At 47.8% G+C, this 22,325-nt stretch overlaps 1 long non-coding RNA gene across 1 annotated transcript in view; it reads left to right on the forward strand.

The window, feature by feature from the left end:
- Positions 1-22,325, forward strand: part of LOC307217218 — a 671,692-nt gene that overhangs the window by 56,102 nt on the left and 593,265 nt on the right. The gene's annotated exons all lie outside the window — the stretch shown is intronic.

Raw genomic sequence — 22,325 nt, forward strand, 5'->3', positions numbered from 1 at the left:
GGGTGGACTGGATATACAGTGGTACCTCGGGTTAATAACTTAATTCATTCTGGAGGTACGTTCTTAACCTGAAAATGTTCTTAACCTGAGGTACTACTTTAGCTAATGGGGCCTCCCACTGTCACCGCACCACCGGAGCAAGATTTCTGTTCTCATCCTGAAGCAAAGTTCTTAACCCGAGGTAATATTTCTGGGTTAGCCGAGTCTGTAACATGAAGCATCTGTAACCTGAAGAGTCTGTAACCTGAGGTACCACTGTATAGCTTCCTTTGTGCCCAGAATGCACCACACACACACACACACACACCAGCTTCCTAGTGAAATCTACTAAAATTTCACACCAGAAATGTTTTGGGTTCACCCCACGACATCCATGACATCTCTCTTTTTTGTTCCATTGTACAGCATGAGTGCCTCACCAGTTGACAAAAACATGGCAACAGCTACTGTTGTTGTTTAGTCGTTTAGTCATGTCTGCCTCTTCGTGACCCCCTGGACCAGAGCATGCCAGGCACTCCTGTCTTCCACTGCCTCCCACAGTTTGGTCAAACTCATGTTTGTAGCTTCGAGAACACTGTCCAACCATCTCATCCTCTGTCATCCCCTTCTCCTTGTGCCCTCCATCTTTCCCAACAACCAGGGTCTTTTCCAGAGAGTCTTCTCTTCTCATGAGGTGGCCAAAGTATTGGAGCCTTAGCTTCAGGATCTGTCCTTCCAGTGAGCACTCAGGGCTGATTTCCTTCAGAATGGAGAGGTTGGATCTTCTTGCAGTCCATGGGACTCTCAAGAGTCTCCTCCAGCACCATAATTCAAAAGTATCAATTCTTCGGTGATCAGCCTTCTTTATGGTCCAGCTCTCACTTCCATACATCAGTTCCCCTTCATGGATCACTGCCTTGCCATGGCGAAGGGGCTTGAATAACTCAGAGAAGCTATGAGCTATGCCGTGCAGGGCCACCCAAGATGGAGAGGTCATAGTGGAGAGTTTTGACCAAATATGATCCACCTGGAGCAGGAACCAGCAAGCCACTCCAGTATCCCTGCCAAGAAAACTCCATGGACAAAGACAACAGGCAAAAGCTACTAAAATATCATAAAACCATAGGAACTCCAAGAGTCATCTAGTCCAACCCCTTGCAATGCAGGCATAACAGCTAAAGCACCCTTGATGGGACGGTCAGCCAACCTTCTGTCTAAAGATCTTCAGGGAAGGAGATTCTGCCCCATCTGAGGCCACAGAATCACAGAACTGTACAGTTGGAAGGGAACCCAAAGGGGTGCAAAGTGCGGCTGCAGAACAGAATCATAGAATCATAGAATCATAGAATCACTGAATCATAGAGTTGGAAGAGACCACAAGGGCCATCGAGTCCAACCCCCTGCCAAGCAGGAAACACCATCAGAGCACTCCTGACATATGGTTGTCAAGCCTCTGCTTAAAGACCTCCAAAGAAGGAGACTCCACCACACTCCTTGGCAGCAAATTCCACTGTCAAACAGCTCTTACTGTCAGGAAGTTCTTCCTAATGTTTAGGTGGAATCTTCTTTCTTGTAGTTTGGAGCCATTGCTCCATGTCCGCTTCTCTGGAGCAGCAGAAAACAACCTTTCTCCCTCCTCTATGTGACATCCTTTTATATATTTGAACATAGAAAAGAGAAGCGGCTTCAGAAACAGGGTTAGGAAGGGGGAAAGAAGGCTTGACCGTTTCATGGGATTCAAAGGGGAAATTTTAGGGGGTTGATTTGGAGAAGTGGGGGGAGTGGTGAGCAGAATGAGTGGGGGGGCAGAGTATAAAAAAACCCCAGATTTTTTTTTAAAAAAAATAATAATCATTTTTTCAATACAAACAACAACCACAAAAAACACATACAACAAAAATCACAATAACACTAATAACACAATTTAACAATTCAGATTTGAGTACTGACATACCTATAACTACACCTTTTTAACAATATTTCCCCACCTCTCCTCCCCTACTTCCCACCACTGTCCGCCTTATCGCTTAAATATTCCTTCCAGATTTCTTCATATTTATCCATTTTTAATTTGTGTTGACATGCAATTCGTTCAAATGCAGCTAGTCTGTCCATATTGTCAATCCATGTGCTCAATGGAATCTTTGCGGCTCTTCCAGTTCATCAAAACAAGGTTTTTTTGCTTCTAATATGGCACGGTACATCCTTTTTTTTTTTTGACCCCTTGTAATCTCCCATGTTTCTGGTATATAATTTAGAATTAAATTCAATTCCCCCAAATAACAATATTTTTTTTTATTTCTCTTGCTATATATATCCTCCCCTCGCACCAAAATGATCTTATCATCGGGCAGTTAATCATCATATGTACTAAGTTTGCATTTTTACTCCCACATCTCCAGCAGTTGTCTGCATTTGTTATTTCCTTCTGGTAAATTTTTGCTGGAGTCCAGAAATTACAACATAATAGAATCATAGAGTTGGAAGGGACCACAAAAGTCCTCTAGCCCAACCCCTGCAACTTTTGCCCAACATGGGACCAGAACCCACAACCCCAAGGCTAAGAGTCTCATACTCTACCAATTGAGCTACCAAGGCATGCGCCACTCTTGGTTCAAAGGAAGCTGAGCATAAAAACTTGCTCTGGACCAAGTCAGGCTCATCTGCTCTATACTAAGCTCACCTAGCTCAATATGGCAGCAAATCCCCAGGGTTTCAGGCAGGGAGTGTCTCGCAGCCCTACTCAGAGAAGCCAGAGATTGAATTCAGGACTTTCTGAATGCAAACCTCAGTTTTTTCCTCATCTGTATGTGAGCGTAAAACAATGCGCTTTTAAAAGCATGTCAGATATAGATGGAAGGGTCGCTGGGTCAATTACTTTAACATTCCTCACTACATATCTGATTCAAACTCCTCTTCCTTGCAAGGTTCTTGTTCCAAAATTGTGCCCAGCATAGACAATGAAGGTATAAATCAGTGCCCATTCTTTCGGAGCCTCCCTTCCCAAGATAACCCAGCTGGCACCATGAAATGCCAAGCTCAGGCTAAACGCAGGGCTGGCACATTTGATCAGCAACCATTACATCCCGCTACAGTCTCTTATTTTCCCCTCTTTTAATAATTTCAATGTGTGTGGCAGGGTGACGGAAAATTTTCTGTGCCGGCTACCAGCTGACCTTGCTATGCCACTGAGGAGAGGGAGAGAGGGGGGACTACAAGAACCCACCATTGGCTCTCAGCATCTCAAAGATGGGATCAATTTGTAATACAAATCATAAGCCCAACTCCTTTGTTAGCCTTGCTAGGAATAATAGATTAATCAAATCAGCGTTTATCTCACCAGGATATACTGACATTTTTGCTGGCAGAGGCTCATTTTGAAATTACTAAATCTGGACAACAGCCCTGTCCATAGACTCAAGGGATGCTCAGATGTGGTCCGTTGTTCTGGCCGAGAAATTGACCTGTCAGGTTAGGGTGGCCAGAGACAGAATTTTCCGTATGAGAGCCATCTTCAAATATTTGAAAGGTCATCATATAGAAGTTGCATCTAGCTTTCTTTCTCCTCCTCTGGAGAGCAGGTCCTGAACCAAGGAATTAAAGTTACAAGAACTGAGATTCTGACTAAACCTCAGAAAGAACTTTCTCATGGTTGAAGTTGTTTGACATGGGAATGGTCTCCATCGAGAGGTTGTGGACCTCTTCACTGGAGGTTTTTAAGCAGAGCTTGGCTGGCCACCTAGATGCTCAATGGAGGATTTAGTTGAGGGTAGGGGGTTGGACTGCCTTGTAGGGGGTTGGGCTAGATGATACTTTGGGTCTCTTCCAACTCAGAAGTTCCATGATTTCATGATCAGTTGAGATTACCTATTCTGACTAAAAACCAGGAAGAATTTTTTGACAGTAAAAGCTGTTTGACAGTGGAATGGGACACCTCAAGAGGTGATGGACTCTCCTTCCTTGGAAGTTTTTAAGCAGAGGTTGGGTGGCCAGGGGGTTGGACTAGATGATCCCTGGGGTCCCTTCCAACACTGCAATTCTATGATTTACTAATTCTATGAACATCCTCAGAATCACAGAAACATCGGCGAGACCTATTGGATAAGAGTCTTTAATATGGATCATAAAGTTCTTCTTAGTAGTGGTTCTGACATTAAGCTGCTTCCCTGCTTTCCCCCTGAAAAATGACAGACTAGCTGCTCTTCTTGTTGTTCATAGTATTTCAAATAATGTTTTATTATAAGTGGAAAAACAGTAAAATACTTAAGAGAAAAAAGTTGCCAACCATGGAACTGTCTCAGATGGTCATGGGTCCAATGCTCAGAGCATGACATGCCCTTGATTTTGTCTTTGCCACCTGTGGCTAGCTCCATTATGTATGTGCTCCAGCACCAGTTCCACACATATATATGCTCAGATTAAAACTCACATCCACTTTCTAAACATCTCGGTAGGCATGCCTGAACAAGAATATTTTTATCAGGCACTGAGAAGACTACAGTGAAGACCCATGGCTGATGTCAATGCGCAGGGAGTTCCAAAGTGCCACAGGAAACAACCAAGTACTTGCAAATGTGGGGGTGGGTATTATGAGGTGCCTGTAACTGTGCCAGTTATGCCAGTCAAACCGGCTGAGTGAGCACATATGGGGTACAGTGATGTTACAGATGCCTTGCTCCTTAATGGGGTTTGGAACTGGTGTAACTTTTTGCCAGCTGAATTGGTGCCAGCTTAAAGGTAAAGGTAAAGGGACCCCTGACCATTAGGTCCAGTCGTGACCGACTCTGGGGTTGCGGCGCTCATCTCGCTTTACTGACCGAGGGAGCTGGCGCACAGCTTCCGGGTCATGTGCCCAGCATGACTAAGCTGCTTCTGGTGAACCAGAGCAGCGCACGGAAACACCGTTTACCTTCCCGCCGGAGTGGTACCTACTTATCTACTTGCACTTTGACGTGCTTTCGAACTGCTAGGTTGGCAGGAGCAGGGACCGAGCAACAGGAGCTCACCCCGTCACAGGGATTCGAACCGCCGACTTTCTGATTGGCAAGTCCTAGGCTCTGTGGTTTAACCCACAGCGCCACCCGCGTCCCTGCTTACTTCATGCCAGCTTACTTTGTGCCATATTCTAGCACATGGGATTGCTCCCCAGGCCACCTTTTTTCCTAAACCAAAAAGTCTTTAAATCATTTTGCCTTCTCCTGTTAAGGGAAGTGTACCAATGTCCCCGGAGGCTCATTGCCACACTGGTCACAGTGCGCCTTCCAGCCTGCACATGCCCTCTAGGGGCTGGAGGGTGTGTTGCAAACCTAGGGATGAGAACTGCAGGGAACAGCAGTTCCTCTCCTTAAGAGACCAGCGAGTCGGGGGAAAGCTGAGATTTATCAGTGCAACTGAAGAGTGAATGTTTTTGGAGAAAGAACAAATCTCACTGTCTCGCAAGGGGCATTTTACCAGGACTCACAGAGGGTAGATTCTAGAGAGAGGAAGACTTTCATCGGAAGCATTTCCAAAAACATACCTGTCCACCTCAGGAAGCACTGAGTGCCACCAATTAATTATCCATTGCCACCCCAAGCACTAACCCCATTTTCAATATTTTCTGGTATTTACTAGTATCAGCAGTGGTTTGGAGAAAAGACAAGTATAAGGCAACACAATAGAAGTTTATAAAATTATGCACAGCATTGATAGAGAAACATTTTTCTCCTTCTCTCACAAACATGGTAAGGTAGAAAGGTAAAGGACCCCTGGACGGTTAAGTCCTGTGAAAGGCGACTGTGGGGTTGCGGCACGCATTTCGCTTTCAGGCCAAGGGAGCAGGCGTTTGTCCACAGACAGCTTTCTAGGTCATGTGGCCAGCAGGACTAAACTGCTTCTGGCACAATGGTTGGAAGCCAGAGCTCATGGAAACGCCGTTTACCTTCCCACCACAGTGGTACCTATTTATCTACTTGCACTGGTGTGCTTTTGAACTGCTGGGTTGGCAGGAGCTGGGACAGAGCAACAGGAGCTCACTCCATTGCGGGGATTCGAACTGCCAACCTTCTGATTGGCAAGCCCAAGAGGCTCAGTGGTTTAGACCACAGGCAGTTCCTGCTGGACTTAACCGTCCAGGGGTCCTTTAGCTTTTACTCTCACAACATGAGAAGTCGTGGAGATTCAAAGAAGCTGAAAGCTGGAAGAGTCAGGACAGAGGGCGAAATGAACTTGAAGAATGAAACAAGTACCCCAAACAAGGGAGCAAGCAGAGTCGGCAGCAAGAAGACAGAGTCATGGGGAATGGTCCCCTAAGGATTAAGAGGATCGCCTAAGAGGATTAGGCCAGAGACAGGACCTCCCTGGGGTGGCGTCTGCAGTGGAGGTGAGCCCTCGCTGGCCAGGCTGAGTCGTCCAGACCTTCCTGTCAAAGGGCTTCATTAAGAGCAAAGTTCCCTGTTGCTCTCGCGGCAGTCTTGCTCTGCCCCACAAACCCTGCGTCCCCCTTTTGCAAGGTATTTGCTGATGCAGAAGTCTCCATCCTTGTTCCTCGAGCACAAGGCCAAGAGGCGAGGCCACCAGCCTGCTGGGAAAACTTCATTAGTTGGCTTTCTGGACTGAGGAATCGAGCTGGAGCTGGATTAGGCGGACGGCAAGATGTCCTTCTGTGTGGGGCTGGGGGCTGCCACTGCCGCCTAGCAGAATGTGTGTATGTGGTTTTATCCTACCTGGTCCACAAGGAATAATAAGCACAGCTGTAAGACTAGAGCAAAGTGCACACATTGGCAAGCATATATCTATATGGGGTGGCAGAGATATTTGACTCAGTCTGCGTTTAAATGCGAACGCACTTAATTCACACTTTCCCAAACAAGACACCAAGTGTACACCCAGAGCTATCCTTTGAAATCTTCTTCAGATTTTTGCAATGCAGTTCTGCAGCCAAGCAATGTGTACAACGATGCCAGGGTAAAGGGAATGTATGTATCAGTGGGGCTTCTCTTTCGCTTCATCTGGAAGCTGCAGTTGGTACAGAATGCTGCATCTCGATTCAGTGGTGTAGCGTGGGTTGCCTACGCCCGGAGCCTTGCAGAGGGAGGGAAACGGATGAACTATGCATGCTCATTCAACTGCCTCAGGCATCCATGTCACCCAGGAGATTGCAGCCATAGAAATAAGAAAAATGAGGAATGACCAATGAGGAATTTGTCAGCAAATGGCAGAAAACCATGGCTAAAAAAGCCGCCTCTATTTGTCTGTCACACCCCCCCCCAAACTGTATTACCTGGGTTATGAAGGCGCCCTAAAGACGTTAAAGCAAAGATTATGGGATAATGCAAACAGTGACTTGCGATCTCGATCACACGCAGTCTGTAGTCCACTGCAGTAGGAGTACAATATGGGCATGTCTTTAAGTTAACATCTTACATTAAAAACCTGACAGTACCAAATTATCGAAGGCTTTTCACCAAAGCCAGACTAAACGTCTTTCCTTCTACAGTGTTGGATGGCAGGTTGAGAGGAGTTCCCTACCAGGACAGACTTTGCTCGTGTGCTCAAGACATCGATTCCATAAAACATATTTTGTTGCACTGTGCAAAATATGAGCAAGCCAGAGCTGAACTGATATTACCCTTGCTGGTACCTTTCCCGGGAAAAATCAGAGGCTCACTATGTCAGGTTCCTATTGGAAGACCGGACAAATGCTAGAACATTAGCAGTGGCCAAGTTTTTGTCAGTGGTTGCAAGAACCAATGGTCCCTATATTCTGAACAAAATGCTTGTTTAACCTGGAGGTAGGCTGTATGAATTGTGTATTGCTTTGTAACAATTTGTTAGGTCTCTGGACCATAATAAAGGTTGATGATGATAAGACAAAAAGAGTCGTTCCATTGCCTGGAGAGGTCTCCTCTTGGTTTGCATGAGAAAACTTTTTCAACAGAGCCCAGCGACAGAAGCAGGCAGCTATACTGAGGCAGCACCAAGTGTTGAAATTTTGCATCCCTAACAATTTTGCACCCAGGGCAACCGCCCCGTGCCCCCTGTCGCTACACCACTAGCATGACTGCTGACAGGAGTGAGGCCTTGCAGCATTGAATGCTTGTGTTCAGAGACCTGCACTGGCTGCCCATGTCAAGTTCAAGGTGTTGCTACTGTTAGCCAAGGTAAATTTTAGCAACGAATAAACCGTGTGCTGCAGAAGACGAGGGGTTGGCTGCTTTTCAACCCCCGGACAGCTGTTTGGAGCAAATTGCAGATGATTATGGCCCAGGCTGGGCTCTACCAAGTTTGCGGTCTCATTATTTGGGCCAGCAAACTCTCCCTTTTGCTTCTTCTCCCTCCTTCCAAAGGGAGAGGAATTTGCCTGAGCCAGTGGCCCAGATGGCGGCCAGGGAAGCTAATCTTCCCCTGAGCAGCAGGCGGCAGGAACCAGGCAGTCTGGTGGGGCTGCTGCTAACCCAGGGGCAGATCAGGGAACAGCAGGGAAGGGGATAAAGAAACCCCTCTCCTCTAAATGCAGTCAGGAATGTGCCAGGAAATTATTGCCGAAAACTCGCTCCAGAGCATAATAGCAAGGACCACAAGTGTGAACTGTTAGTCGCTCGAAGGACAGACATGTGTGACTCTATTTATCTTGCTGGATTCATGTGGGCGGCTTTTCCATGAGTATCTGGCCCTGTCTTTTGGATGATGGCACACTGAAGGCCTGACCATCTCCCAGACTAGTGAGGAAGATGAAATTTGCCTGCTGTTTGTAGTTTTTATTGCAGCAGTGAAAAAATCAGGAACCTTAACCCACCCAAATTTTTATTTTTCCCAGTGACTTCTCATCAGATTTTATGCCTGGGAGATGTTAGATTCAGGCAAAGATTCTGGAGGTTGCATAAATTTGGAGGAGAATTGTGTGGTTCTCAATCAGCACCAACAATACCCCCAAATTGGATGGTACAGTGGTACCTTGGTTCTCAGACTTAATCCATTCTGGAAGTCCGTTCCAAAACCAAAGTGTTCCGAAACCAAGGCACACTTTCCCATAGAAAGTAATGCAAAATGGATTAATCCGTTCCAGGCTTTTAAAAACAACCCCTAAAACAGCAATTGAACATGAGTTTTACTATCTAAAGAGACCACTGATCCATAAAATGAAAGCAATAAACAATGTACTGCAGTCACAGAATCAATCAATCAATCAGTAGCTGAACTGGGTTCCAAAAAGTCGCAAAAACAAAACAAAAAGAGTCGCAAAAACATAAACGCAAAATAAATAGCAAAAACAGACAGACCTCAGTGTAACACTCAAATCAGAAGTATAACACTCAAAACAGAGCACGTTCAGCTTCCGAAAAAAGTTCGCAAACCAGAACACTTACTTCCAGGTTTGCAGTGTTTGGGTTCCAAGTTGTTTGAGTACCAAGGTGTTTGAGAACCAAGGTACCACTGTATTATATTGATTTTTTAATTATGGTGATGATTGTGATGATTACAATTTATTAGCCATTCTTCACCCCAAAATTTTATACATAATCAGTTGAAGATGCATTGATCATTTACTGCTTTAACTTCTCTATTTTTAACTTATATCCTGTTTTTAAAAATGTTCAAGGTGGGGAGGACAAACCTACAATATTCAAAACAAGGACCGGGGTATTCCAAATGATGTCATGAGTGGAAAGCAGAAATTCAGCTCCCAAGATAGATTGCATTTATTTGCTTGTTTTGGGATGATTATTTGGTACCCACCATTCATCACGTGACTAAGGGACGCAGGTGGCGCTGTGGGTTAAAGCCTCAGCGCCTAGGGCTTGCCGATCGAAAGGTCGGCGGTTCGAATCCCTGCGGCGGGGTGCGCTCCCGCTGCTCGGTCCCAGTGCCTGCCAACCTAGCAGTTCGAAAGCACCTCCGGGTGCAAGTAGATAAATAGGGACCGCTTACCAGCGGGAAGGTAAACGGCGTTTCCGTGTGCGGCTCTGGCTCGCCAGAGCAGCGATGTCACGCTGGCCACGTGACCCGGAAGAGTCTCCGGACAGCGCTGGCCCCTGGCCTCTTAAGTGAGATGGGCGCACAACCCCAGAGTCTGTCAAGACTGGCCCGTACAGGCAGGGGTACCTTTACCTTTACCTTTATTCATCACGTGCCCCAAGATGGATTAAACAGACTAAAACACAATTACAAAACAATCCATAATCAACAGACTGTAAAATAACTACTGTAAAAGTATAACGCATCTAACAACTAACAGAACAATTTTCAGGAGGGTGGGGGACAAGATTCATGCTGTGCTTCCAAAGGCCAGAGGAAATAGGTGCATCTTAAGTAGTTAATAAGTGCCACCAAGTTCAGATTAAAAGATTAATAACACTAAAAGTCTTTTGCAGATTGTAGGAAGTTGTCTTATGCTGGGTCCATCTAAGTAGAGTGCTTATAAAGTAGATGAAATTTTCTATTGGCCTTGTGTTCGAATCCTGCTTCCTGGTTTCTCATAGGCATCTGGTTGGCCACCATGAGAAGAGGATGCTGGAGTAGATCCTGTGGCCTGATCCAGCAGGCTCTTCTTATGTTGGATGGTCATCTGTCGTGGAAGCTTTCGTTGCAATTCCTGCCTTGGAGGGGGTTGGACTAGATGACCTTTGGTGAACCTTCCAACTCTACAATGCCACGATTCTTAATCTGTGATTTTTCAAATGAGTAGAAAGATATTCCATGTTCTTAAGCCGCTTTGTTCCTGTCATCTGTGACGTGGGTTTTGGGCTGTGACTGAAGGAGAATTGCCAAATGACAATGAACTAATTGCACTAACTGATCCAACAACTTTGCGTGTAGTGCCTGGTCTTGGTGAAGCTTCTTTCAGCAGAACTATTAGATGGCGCGGAGAGGCTTTTTCTACCCAACTGCTCAGCTTTGGAAATATCGGTGGAGTGGGGAGAGATTTAGGCTTTCCTTCCATACTTTTGAGAGCTGTGCTGCAAAGTGCTGTCCTCATAAACTCAATTCTTGCACTGACTATTTCTTGTTTAGGAAGGTACCGCTGAGCCAGAGAGTGGAACAAGCCAGGGAGATCCAGTTATAAAACGGGGGGGGGGGGGGCAGAAGTAGGTATCAGCCCTAAATTGGGATGCACATACTGGCTGCAAAGGGAGTATTCGACTCCAGAAGGTTATTAGTAGCGGGTGTCTCCTGAGAAATGTGACACAACCACCTTACCCGAGTCAGTAAAGAAGTGAAACATCTGGGAAGAGAAGATTTTTTTGGGGGGGGAGGGCCTGGGGACCACTCACATCCCTACAGTTTGAGCGAGAAGTTGGATTTGGCATTCATTTGGCCCAGGGCCAGCCCCAGGAATCGAGCATGAGCCCACACTGAGTTTTTGAGCAGGAGAGAGTTTGCCATCTGGATTTGACAACATTTGCATGCCAATGACAATGCTTCAAGAGGAGAACAGAAATATCGAGGCAGGTGCTGCTCATTCCATAATAACTTGTGCAATTGAAACCTTGTGTGGCTCTCAGAGAGCCAGGGTGGTCTGCTGGTTAAAGTGTCAGATAAAGAAGACCTGGGAGTTGTTGTTGTTGTTTAGTCATTTAGTCGTGTCCGCCTCTTCATAACCCCCTGGACCAGAGCACGCCAGGCACTCCTGTCTTCCACTGCCTCCCACAGTTTGGTCAAACTCATGCTGGTAGCTTCAAGAACACTGTCCAACCATCTCGTCCTCTGTTGTCCCCTTCTCCTTGTGCCCTCCATCTTTCCCAACATCAGGGTCTTTTCCAGGGAGTCTTCTCTTCTCATGAGGTGGCCAAAGTCTTGGAGCCTCAGCTTCACTATCTATCCTTCCAGTGAGCACTCAGGGCTGATTTCCTTCAGAATGGAGAGGTTTGATCTTCTGGCAGTCCATGGGACTCTCAAGAGTCTCCTCCAGCACCAGAATTCAAAAGCATCCATTCTACGGCAACCAGCCTTCTTTATGGTCCAGCTCTCACTTCCATACATCACTACTGGGAAAACCATTGCTTTAACTATACGGACCTTTGTTGGCAAGGGGATGTCTCATTGCCCCTTCATGGATCCATTGCCTTGCCATGGCGAAGGGGCTTGAATAAATCAGAGAAGCTATGAGCTATGCCGTGCAGGGCCACCCAAGATGGACAGGTCATAGTGGAGAGTTTTGACCAAACGTGATCCACCTGGAGCAGGAATCAGCAAACCACTCCAGTATCCCTGCCAAGAAAACTCCATGGACAAAGACAACAGACCTGGGAGACCAGGGTTCAAATGCACCACTCAGCCATAAAGCTTAGTGGGTGACCTAGGGCCAGTTGCTGCCTCTCAGCCTAGCCTACCTCACAGGGCTGTTGTTGCGGGAATTAAATTGGGAGTGGGAGAAGAACCACGGAGGCCCCATTGAGCCTCTTGGAGAAAAAGGTTGAACATAAATGCAATAAATAAAATAATGATATATTCAAAAGTTTTCCAGAATACCTCTCACCTCCTCCTTGATCAAGCAAAACCTTGGCAAGTATGTATGACTCAAAGTTAGTGCTGTGTGATTCTTTCGGTGTGGTAGTGGGGGCTTTCATGGGCCTTGAACTTCCACTGAAGCATAGCTGGCCCTTTCGTGTTTTGTCCTGTTTTAGCAACAGCTTTAAAGCCATTTAAAAAACCACACATTTCTTCCCCATTCTAGCCAATCAGGGAACACCGAACCAGCGGGAGGACATCATGAATTGTTTTTCTCTCTTTTTTCTTTTTTTTAAACTGTGGAACTCTCTGCCACAAGAGGCAGGGATGGCCACTAACTTGGATGGCTTTATTATTATTTTTTCCAAGTAAATTTTTATTATTTTCTTTACATATTCTTTTTCCAACAAACCATATTATTACCATACATTCCCTTTGACTCTGCCGAGTCCCGACTCCCTTCCCTCTCCCCAACCGGTATATTTAACTCCTTTTTTATCGCGCACCTCATTCTCACATTAATACTATTATACATTGAAGGTATTATGCCAATCCTGCTAGCGTCTTAACATTTTTACAGTTCTCCTTTAAATATTCAGTCAATTTACTCCAGTTATTCTTGTATCTTTGATCTTCCTGGTCCCGGATCCTCCCTGACAATTAGGCAAGTTCTGCATATTCTTTCAGCTTCACCTGCCACTCCTGGATGGCTGGTATGTCTCTTTGTTTTTTTCTTGGATCTACAGCCTCATTTCCACCCCAGGGCTGATCGGCCAGCTGCACAACCCATTGAAAGCAATGCAGTGTGGATAGGCAGCATCTACACAACCCGGAACCAGCTTCCCTATGAGATTGCCTATATGCCCACTTGACTGCTTCAGACGGTGGAACTGGCACTTTCACAGGTAGCACATAGCTACACTTCCCTGCAGCTGCTAAAAACATTTTTTGCTGAGAAAAACCCACCAACTTTTCATTTTAAAAGCTGATAAGAGTTTTGCCATAGGCATCTGGTTGGCTGTTGTGAGAACAATGCTGAGCTGGGTGGGCCATGGGCCTGATCTCTTTCTTCTTTATTGCTGCTTGTTTAGACTTCATCAGAGTATGTTCATGTGGGATATAACATCACTGAAGCTGTCAAATTCAACATTTCCTGTTTGCCCAAAGTGCATACCCAGGGGAATGTTGCTCTAGCCAGGAGGACTTCCTGTTACACCTGGTCTGGAGTTTCTTCCCCCTGCATGTGACCAGGTAGATGGGCATGATCCTAGCAGACCTTATAAAAGGGCCATTCTCGCAGTCATCTTCCTCTTGCAGTAGTGTTGCAAGAGGGGACAGTGCGCTCCATGTGCCATGTCTGGAGGGGTGACAAGAAAGCAACCCGCTGGGTGCTCGCCCCGCCACCCCTGGCTATGGCGATGTGAGCAGCTATTGCGTGCCGCAGCTGTATGTGGAGGATCCCACCACTGTCCGTACAGCGCTCAGGTGGCGCCAGCAGCAAACCGCTACATACAACGCATGCGCAGTGTCGCACACACGCTCTGTATGCAGCAACTCCACACATGTGCCCTACGTAAGGACGCGTGCATGCGTCTTACGTAGTGGCGCAACGCGTGCACAGCTGGCGGTTTGCCCCACCCCAGATGTCAGTTAATAATAATAATAATAATAATAATAATAATAATAATAATGTTTATTTTTATTTATACGCTGCCCTCCCCAGCCAAGGCCGGGCTCAGGGCGGCTAACAAGCAATAATAAAAACAAGTTGAATGAATACAACTTAAAAACAAGATTAAAATACAACATTAAAATATTGAAACAGTAAAATATTAAAATGTTAAAATGCAGCCTCATCACAGGAAGAGAAAGGAAAAAGAAAGAGGGGGAGGGGAGGGAATCAAATTGACTCCAAGCCAAAGGGCCAGGCGGAACAACTCTGTCTTACAGGCCCCGCGGAAAGAAATCAGATCCTGCAGGGCCCTGGTCTCATGAGGCAGAGCGTTCCACCAGCCCGGAGCCAGTGTTGAAAAGTCCCTGGCTCTGGTTGAGGCTAATCTGACTTCCTTAGGGCCCGGGACCTCTAGGGTGTTGCTATTTATGCACCTTAAGATCCTCCATGGGGCATACTTGGAGAGGCGGTCCCATAGGTAGGAGGGTCCTAGTCCGTGATGGGCTTTAAAGGTCAAAACCAGCACCTTAAATCTGACCCTGTACTCCACCGGGAGCCAGTGCAGCTTGAAAAGCACTGGGTGAATATGCTCCCACGGCAGAGACCCCGTGAGGAGCCTCGCTGCAGCATTCTGCACCCGCTGGAGTTTCTGGGACAGTTAGCTTTCGTTCACCCCCGTCCTCTTGATACTCTCTTGATGTCCTTCTCTCAGTTTTGCGTTTTGCTCTCTGCTGGGTCTCAGCCAGCAGCACATGTCTCATCCCTAGAGAGGAAGAAGCTACACTTCATATCTCTATAAATGTAACTGCAACTATTAGCTAAAGCCTGCCTTCAGGAAACTACTGTCAGCTGAATGTATGTAAACTGTTACCTTTAATGAAGACTGTTGTATTATTATTTTAAGAGGGAATTATATGGGGAAACTTACCAGGGACAAGCCAGACTGGAATGCTTAACTCAAATGATTCTCACGAATCTATCCACCTGCTTCCAGCAATGAGCAAGAGAATGTGCTCTGCTATTAGCTCACTAGCGTGGGAGAAGAAGGATAATATTTAATCAATATATCCTCTCCTACTATCCACATTCCCACAGTTCAAAACAGCGAATTGTGGGGGGTTTTCCATCCCCAATATGCATAACTTTACTTTTAGGCGTATTTGCCATTTTGTTGCTCACCCAGTTTCAAAAGACCCCTTTGGAGCTCTTTGGAATCATCTGTGGTTTTCCACCATCCTGAGTGGTTCAGTGTTTTTTTTGGGGGGGGGCACTTCACTGCCCACCTTTGACTCCAGATCATTTATGAATAAATTACCCAGCTTTATTCCTCCAAGGACTGATTCTTGGGGGAAATCGTCCTTTTCTCCCTTACCAATATAAGATCTGCCATGGACTCCATTGTCCATTGCTTCCATTGTTCACCTACTTAAAAGGTACCCATCCCTTTTATCAACAACTGCTATGTTTATGAAGCCTTTGTTAAGCACTTTTTGGAAGCCTAAGAATATAATGTCTTGGACAATATAATCCACATGCTTGATAAATATATATTCACAGGTTCACAGAGCAAGACTCCCTTTTGCTAGAGCTATGCTGAGCCCCCAGGAATTGGTGCTTATAAGTGCAAATCCATGAGCCGATCTTAATCTCTATTTAGCCAAACGTAAAGAAGGGCGTCTTCGATCTCCCGTGCCGGTGAGGGGGGCAGCTTGCAAATCTCTGCTTCCTTCTCTTCTCGCAGGATGACTCATTAGGTCTCATTCTCGGCGGGGAGCTGACATTCAGTTAACTAGCTGACTTCTGCTGGTGACCCCCACAAATCTAACAAGGGTCTGTTTACAAACACAGGCTGTTGGGCCCATAAGGGAGGCCAGGTTAGGTCAGCCTCCCACTGGGGCAGTTTGTTCGGATGCATCAGAAGATGTTAAACAAGGCCTTTGTGAATGAAAGATCAAGCCAATTGCTTCCAGTGGGGAGGCCAGCCGGTCTAATGGCAGGCCTCACATTTGGCGGCAAAGAATGGGCAGGCGAGTCAGTGGCTCTGCAAAACGAAGGGGAGGGGCGTCCCTGGTTGATTTACCTGCTCCTTCCCCACCTCTCCTTCTTCGAATCTGTGATTTTTCAAACGAGGGGAAAGATATTCGTTGAAGCTTGCACATGAGCCAAATGCAGATGTTTCTCTGCTTCAGACAAGTGGGTCCCAATGAACATCATTTCAAATCAGAGCGTTATTTTCTTGTTCCAGAAAAGAACACCAGACACTGTTCATTTGCAAAGATAAGTTGCATTGAGTGTCGGTCAGTGATCTTAAATGAGGGTATATGATACATTGCATGTTGCATGTGAAAGAGTATATTATCTGTCCATGCCAGTTTTATTTGTAAATCATGATGAAGTGGTAACTCTTCTAAAATGAAAACACACACACACAGGCACACAAAATAATCAAATGCAATGACCATAGCAAGAGCAGATGTCCCTTACTTAGACCAAGGTCTGATGGGTTTTGTTGTTGTTGTTGTTTAATTTAATTAAATCTGCCTTAAACCTTCCTAATCCTGCCATAAAGATTTAATCATCACAAGGAAACTTTTTGCTTCTCCTCACCCGATGTATAATATTTATTGCTATAATCTGCTGATGGCTTAATATTTCCTCTGACGTGGTGTTCATTTGTTGCTGTTGAGTTGTTTAGTCGTGTCCGACTCTTCGTGACCCCCTGGACCAGAGCACACCAGGCCCTCCTGTCTTCCACTGCCTCCCACAGTTTGGTCAAACTCATGCTGGTAGCTTCGAGAACACTGTCCAACCATCTCGTCCTCTGTTGTCCCCTTCTCCTTGTGCCCTCCATCTTTCCCAGGATCAGGGTCTTTTCCAGGGAGTCTTCTCTTCTCATGAGGTGGCCAAAGTCTTGGAGCCTCAGCTTCAGGATCTGTCCTTCCAGTGAGCACTCAGGGCTGATTTCCTTCAGAATGGAGAGGTTGGATCTTCTTGCAGTCCATGGGACTCTGATGGGTTAGAGCAGTGGTTTTCAACCCTTGTGCCATGGCATCCTGGGGTGCCTTGAATGATGGTCAGGGGTGCCGTGGGCAGCACTGGCCTCTGTCCCTCTTTCCTTCCCTCTGATGCCCTCTCCAGTCTCTGCCTCCCAAAGGCTTGCACAGCTGTTTGTTGCAGCAGCCATGGCTACAAGCTCCGTAGGCAAATGGTGCTTTTGGGGCTGGCCAGGGGTTGCTTTCCAGGCCCCTGTGGGGTAGTGTGAGGAGGCACCTCTCTTTGGTACAGTGGGGGGCAGCTCAGAGATCAGGGGCGGCAGTAGTGGCTTCCCAGAGGACTCCCAAGAAGACAGGAGAGGAGAGGAGGCTGAGGGAACACTCCACAAGGGAGAGTGTTCAGAAAAGGGTGAGGGGCTACCAGCTCTGCAGGCAAGGGGTGTCCCAACTGGGCTCCTGAGCCCCACAGGGATGCCACAGAGAGAGGGTAATTGGTCAAGGGAGCCGTGGACTCAAAAAGGTTGAAAACCTCTGGGTTAGAGTATAACAAATAAGAGCCCTGTAGCTGGATCAGGCCAAAGGCCTGTCTGATCCAGCATCCTTTCTCCACAATGGCCAGCCAGATGCCTTTGGGAAGCTCACAAGTCAGACATGAGCACAGCAACACTTCCCCCACTTCTTATTTCTCAGAAGCTGGTGTTCAGAGATATACTGTGCTGGTCCCGAGGGTCCGAGGTCGAGGGTGTGATATGGATGCTGTCCGTCAAAGCTGAAGCGGGGTCCAAGGCAAGGAGTCAGGTGAGGTCAGGAACTCTGGCAGGAGAGCAGGACAGGGTGCCGGCAGAAACAGGCTACCAACAATGTTGCTCCCACAACCTGGGACTGGGGCTGGCTGGCTTTTATCTGCCCCAAGGCATAGGGTGGCCCCGATCCTCAGATGACTCGCCTCTCCTGGCCTGGAGGTGAGCACTCCTCCTGCGGGAACTTAGTTCCCTCCGCCTCTCTGCCCTGAGCCTCTGCAGCTCAGGAGAGGCAGGAGAGTTACCGGACCCAGAGGCAACCTCAGCTTCCCCTGACGGGGCTGAGAGTGGAGCACCTGCAGGCAATGGGTCCTCCATCACCTCAGGAGCCAGAGCAGGCTCAGCTGATGCCTGCACCTGAGGATCCAGCACAGGTGAGGACCCTTCAGGCTCAAGCCCAGCTGGTTCTGGAGGCGGGGACTCCTGGGCAGGCTGGGATTCCTCAGGTTCAGCCTCCGAGTCCGAATCCCAGGCCATCACATATACTGTCTTCAACAATCCAGGTACAGCATAGCCATTGTGGCCAGAAGCCATTTATAGTCTTCTTCTCCATGGTCTGTTTCACTGCCTCCATCAGTAGAAACCTGGGAGTTCACAAAAGTCCAGTTCCTGACACCTGTCCAGGGTTATATTACCCCAAAACCTGGTGATTCCATTTACATGATGTGCTTAATAGATGTGGCTTGGCCTTTCATCTTTCAAGAACATGCTCGGCTTCCAACACCTTCTTAGTCTTCTGCTCCTCATGAAGCCTTTGGGGGAGGTGTTGCCTGGTCAACCAGGTAGAGAATGTCCAAGAAGCTGTGAAATTCAAAGGACGGGGCAGCGATCCAAGAACCGGGGAGCCAGGAGATGACAGCAAAGCATCAGGACCATGGACAGATCACAGGGAGCTCTGAGCAAAAGTTGTTTCAGATGTTGCTCCAGTGCTGGTTCCTGAGTTGGGGAAGATGAAAAATGGTGTAGCAGGGAAGTTTTGGGAGCTAGACTCTCCTCCCTGGAGAAGACCAGTTTTCCACTAATGATGGGGGTCACATGATCTGATGACATGATAGCACGTCCCCACTGCTGCCTCTGTGAATGGCATCCTGATAAAAAGGTAATATGCTAGAACTCAAGGGAGCCCCAATGTCTAGCCCCCTTGAGGGCTATGGCTGAAGGAAGATTGGATCCTGAAGAGTTGGGCTTCTTCCTCATTGTCTGTAGGAATCTCCATAGAAGAGGGAGGCCCAGTGACTGCTTCCTGGAATACTCCAGTGGGAAAGTTTCCACCATTTCTGGGGCTCTGAGCAGTCAAGGACTCCTTAAGGTCCAGTGAGCCATGACACCAGGTAGGTGGTTTTCTTACCTTAGAGACCGAAAGTGCTTTTCAATGAGAAGGGGACAGGTGGCACGTCACCCAGTGATGAGATCCTGAGTCTTTTTGCCTTTTGGGAGTTCTTTTGGACTTCTCACCTGCCTTTCATAAGAGCTCAGAGGATGTTTCAATAGATTTGGACTTCAGGAGAGCCTGGCAGCTGGATCTGAGCATAGGAGTCCCATCTAGTCCAGCATTCTGTCCTCAAAGTGGCCAACCAGATGCCCCAAAGTGAAGCTGGGAAATGGGGCAAAAGGGAACAGCACTGTCCCACTCATGATCTCCTGCTACTGAAATTCAGAAGCATGCTGTCTCCAGCACATGAGAGATGCTGTTAGGAGCAGTAGCCATTGGAAGCTGCACCTCCCATGAACAAAATGGAGCCTTCTTCTACTCTGAAGGTGATAGAAGAGTCCTCTGAGATTTTAAGAATGGCCATGCTTCTAATCTCAGGGAAATGCTCCTGCATGGATTATGTTCACTTCAGTTTGGCTCCTTCAGGAGAATGTCCTTGTGTAGCTGGCCCTGTGTCTCAGGAGACCTGCCTGCTTCCCACCTGGTCAAGAACCTAAGAACATAAGAAGAGTCAGTTTGATCAGGCCTATGCAGTCCAACATCATGTTATCACAGTGGCCAACCAGATGTTTGTGGGAAGCCCACAAGCAGGTTTTGAGCACAAGGGCAACTCTCCAGTCCTGCAAGTTACCAGTCACTCATATTCAGAAGCACTGCTGCCTCCAACTGTGGGAGCAGAGCAGAGCCATCCTGGCCAGTTGTCATTGATAGCCTTCCGTCATGGACTGACTGGGTGCCAAGAAGTGGTGAGAGGCCCCAGCTGGGGAACCCCCAAGGGAACCCCCAGGGGAAGAAGGCTCAGAGCCAGGGGGCTGGTGGTGGAATGACAATGTGTGCTTCAGAGGGAGCAGACTGGGAGAAGGACATGTTGAAAGCTGAAGGGGCAACAGGGTTTAGTGAGCAGGAAGAGGTTGTGGCAGAGATCAATCAAGAATCAGAGGCAGAAGCGGAGGCTGGAGAGGAGGGGGACAAAGAGTCAGAGTGAAGGCATGCTGCTGAAGAAGCCAGGGGTTCTCCCTCTCCTGCTGTGACCAGCTTCCCTCCCCCTGGTCACCCAGAACACGAAGAGGGATGAAAAGGGTGGAGCAAAGAAAGACAACACGAAGGAGTCTCAGGTTGCTGGGGAAGGACCTAGAGCATGGTGGGAAGGCAGGGACCTTCAGTCCTTAACCATGCCTCATTGGGGCAAGACCTACTGGAAAGAGTTGCTGAGACCACTTGGCCGGAGCTGTTTGGGTTTCTTTGAATAAAGACTTCACTGACTCCGGCTCCTAACAGCCTCTCCTTCATAATAGGTTTATCTTCCATGGCATAAGAAGATCCTGCAGGATCAGGCCAATTGCTTATCCAGTTGAGCATCCTTTCTCACAGGGACCAGCCAAATGCCTGTGGGAAATCAGCAAGCAGGATTCAAGCACAATACATCTCTCCCTCTTCTGGTTTTCAGCGACGAGTATTCAGGTGCCTCACTTTACCTCGTGAGCAGAGCCGCCTCATCGGTGGTTCAACTCCAGTTGGCTTTGTGTAAGGATATTGTGTCATAGGAGGGTGACCAAGATGTTCAGGGGTCTGGAAACCAAGCCTGATGAGGAATGGTTGAAGGATCTGGGTATATTTATCCTCCAGAAGAGGAGACTAAGAGGGGATATGATAGCCATCTTCAAAAATTTGAAGGGCTGTCACATAGAAGATTTAGCAAGCTTGCTTTCTGTTATTCCAGGCGGAACCGGAACCAGTGGATTAAATTAACAAGAAAGGAGATTCTAATGAAACATTAGGAAGAATTTTCTGGTGGTAAGTGTCATGGTCCAGTTCATGGGCAATCGAAGTCCTGGCAGGGGACGTCAGGACTGGGGGCAAGATGGCGGGGTGGGAGCAGGAACGGGGGTCCAGAAGCCAGGATTCAGGGTCAGGAAGCAAGGAGTCACGAAGCTGAGGTTCAAGAATCAGGAGTCAAGAAGCCAAACACAGCAAGGCAGGAAGCGTGTTGCTGTGGCAAAGAGCTGAAGGGAAATGCTGACCTTATATCCCTTCCCAGCTCTTGCCACCAGGTGCTGTGAGTTTCCAAGCGGCCTCACCTTGTCTCTTCAGAACAAACTTAGAAGGCCCCAGTCCTGCAAAGTCCTATTGGTCACAGGGCCCGGCTCCTACATGCACACCTGACAGTAAGCTGTTCAACAGTGGAATGAACTCGCTCTGAACGTGGTGGACTCTCCATCACTGAAGGTTACTATGCAGACGCTGGCTGGCCATCTGTCAGGGATGCTTTAGTTGCAATTCCTGTGTTGCAGGAGAGTGAGAGGGATGATCCTTGGGGTTCCTTCCAACACTACAATTCTATGATTTCAAGCCTCACCCCCTCTCATTAACTGCTCCCCAAACCCTCAGACCCCCACCCCCTCAGTCTACCACGTTCCCCTTGCCCCCACCCCACGGCAAACCCGGAGACATCTGTGCCGCAGCTTGCGGGGTGCAATTTCAGGTGGGCCATGTGTTCTTCTCGGAGCCCCCCGTCTCATTTCAGTCCCCGCTGTTGGCGAGGCCAATTAGAGGAGGGGAAGCGGGCTGTGGACCGCGTGCCGCCCGTAACCGCAAGGACTTAGCGGCCTCAAATCTCTGTTATTACCAAGCTGTTCCTGCCAGCGGCACGCCGCCGCCAAACAAAAAGGAGTAGATTAGGATCAATCGGTCCTCCCCGAAAGCCTGCCGCTGGGGCTTTCAGGCACACCCTCCCCACCAAAACTTTCCCCCTCCACCTCCGCCTGAACACCTAGAGCCCACTCCCAGCTAACAAGGTGGCTGCCCAGTCGGCTTCAGCCCCAGAACCATATGCTCTCAATTAAGTTAACTTCCCACTTTTGTCGCCAGAGGCTGCTCCTGCCAGAGCAGCGACGGCCCCCGAGGGTATTTGGGGTGGGGGTGGGCTGATCCAATTGACGCCACCAGCCAGCCCTGAGCCCTCCCCTCCGCCCAGACAGGGCATATTCCATTCCAGCTGTGGCATTGTCGGGCGAATTACC

This window comes from Podarcis cretensis (genome assembly GCF_951804945.1).
Source record: "Podarcis cretensis genome assembly, chromosome: 5".
Taxonomy (NCBI): Eukaryota; Metazoa; Chordata; class Lepidosauria; order Squamata; family Lacertidae; genus Podarcis; species Podarcis cretensis.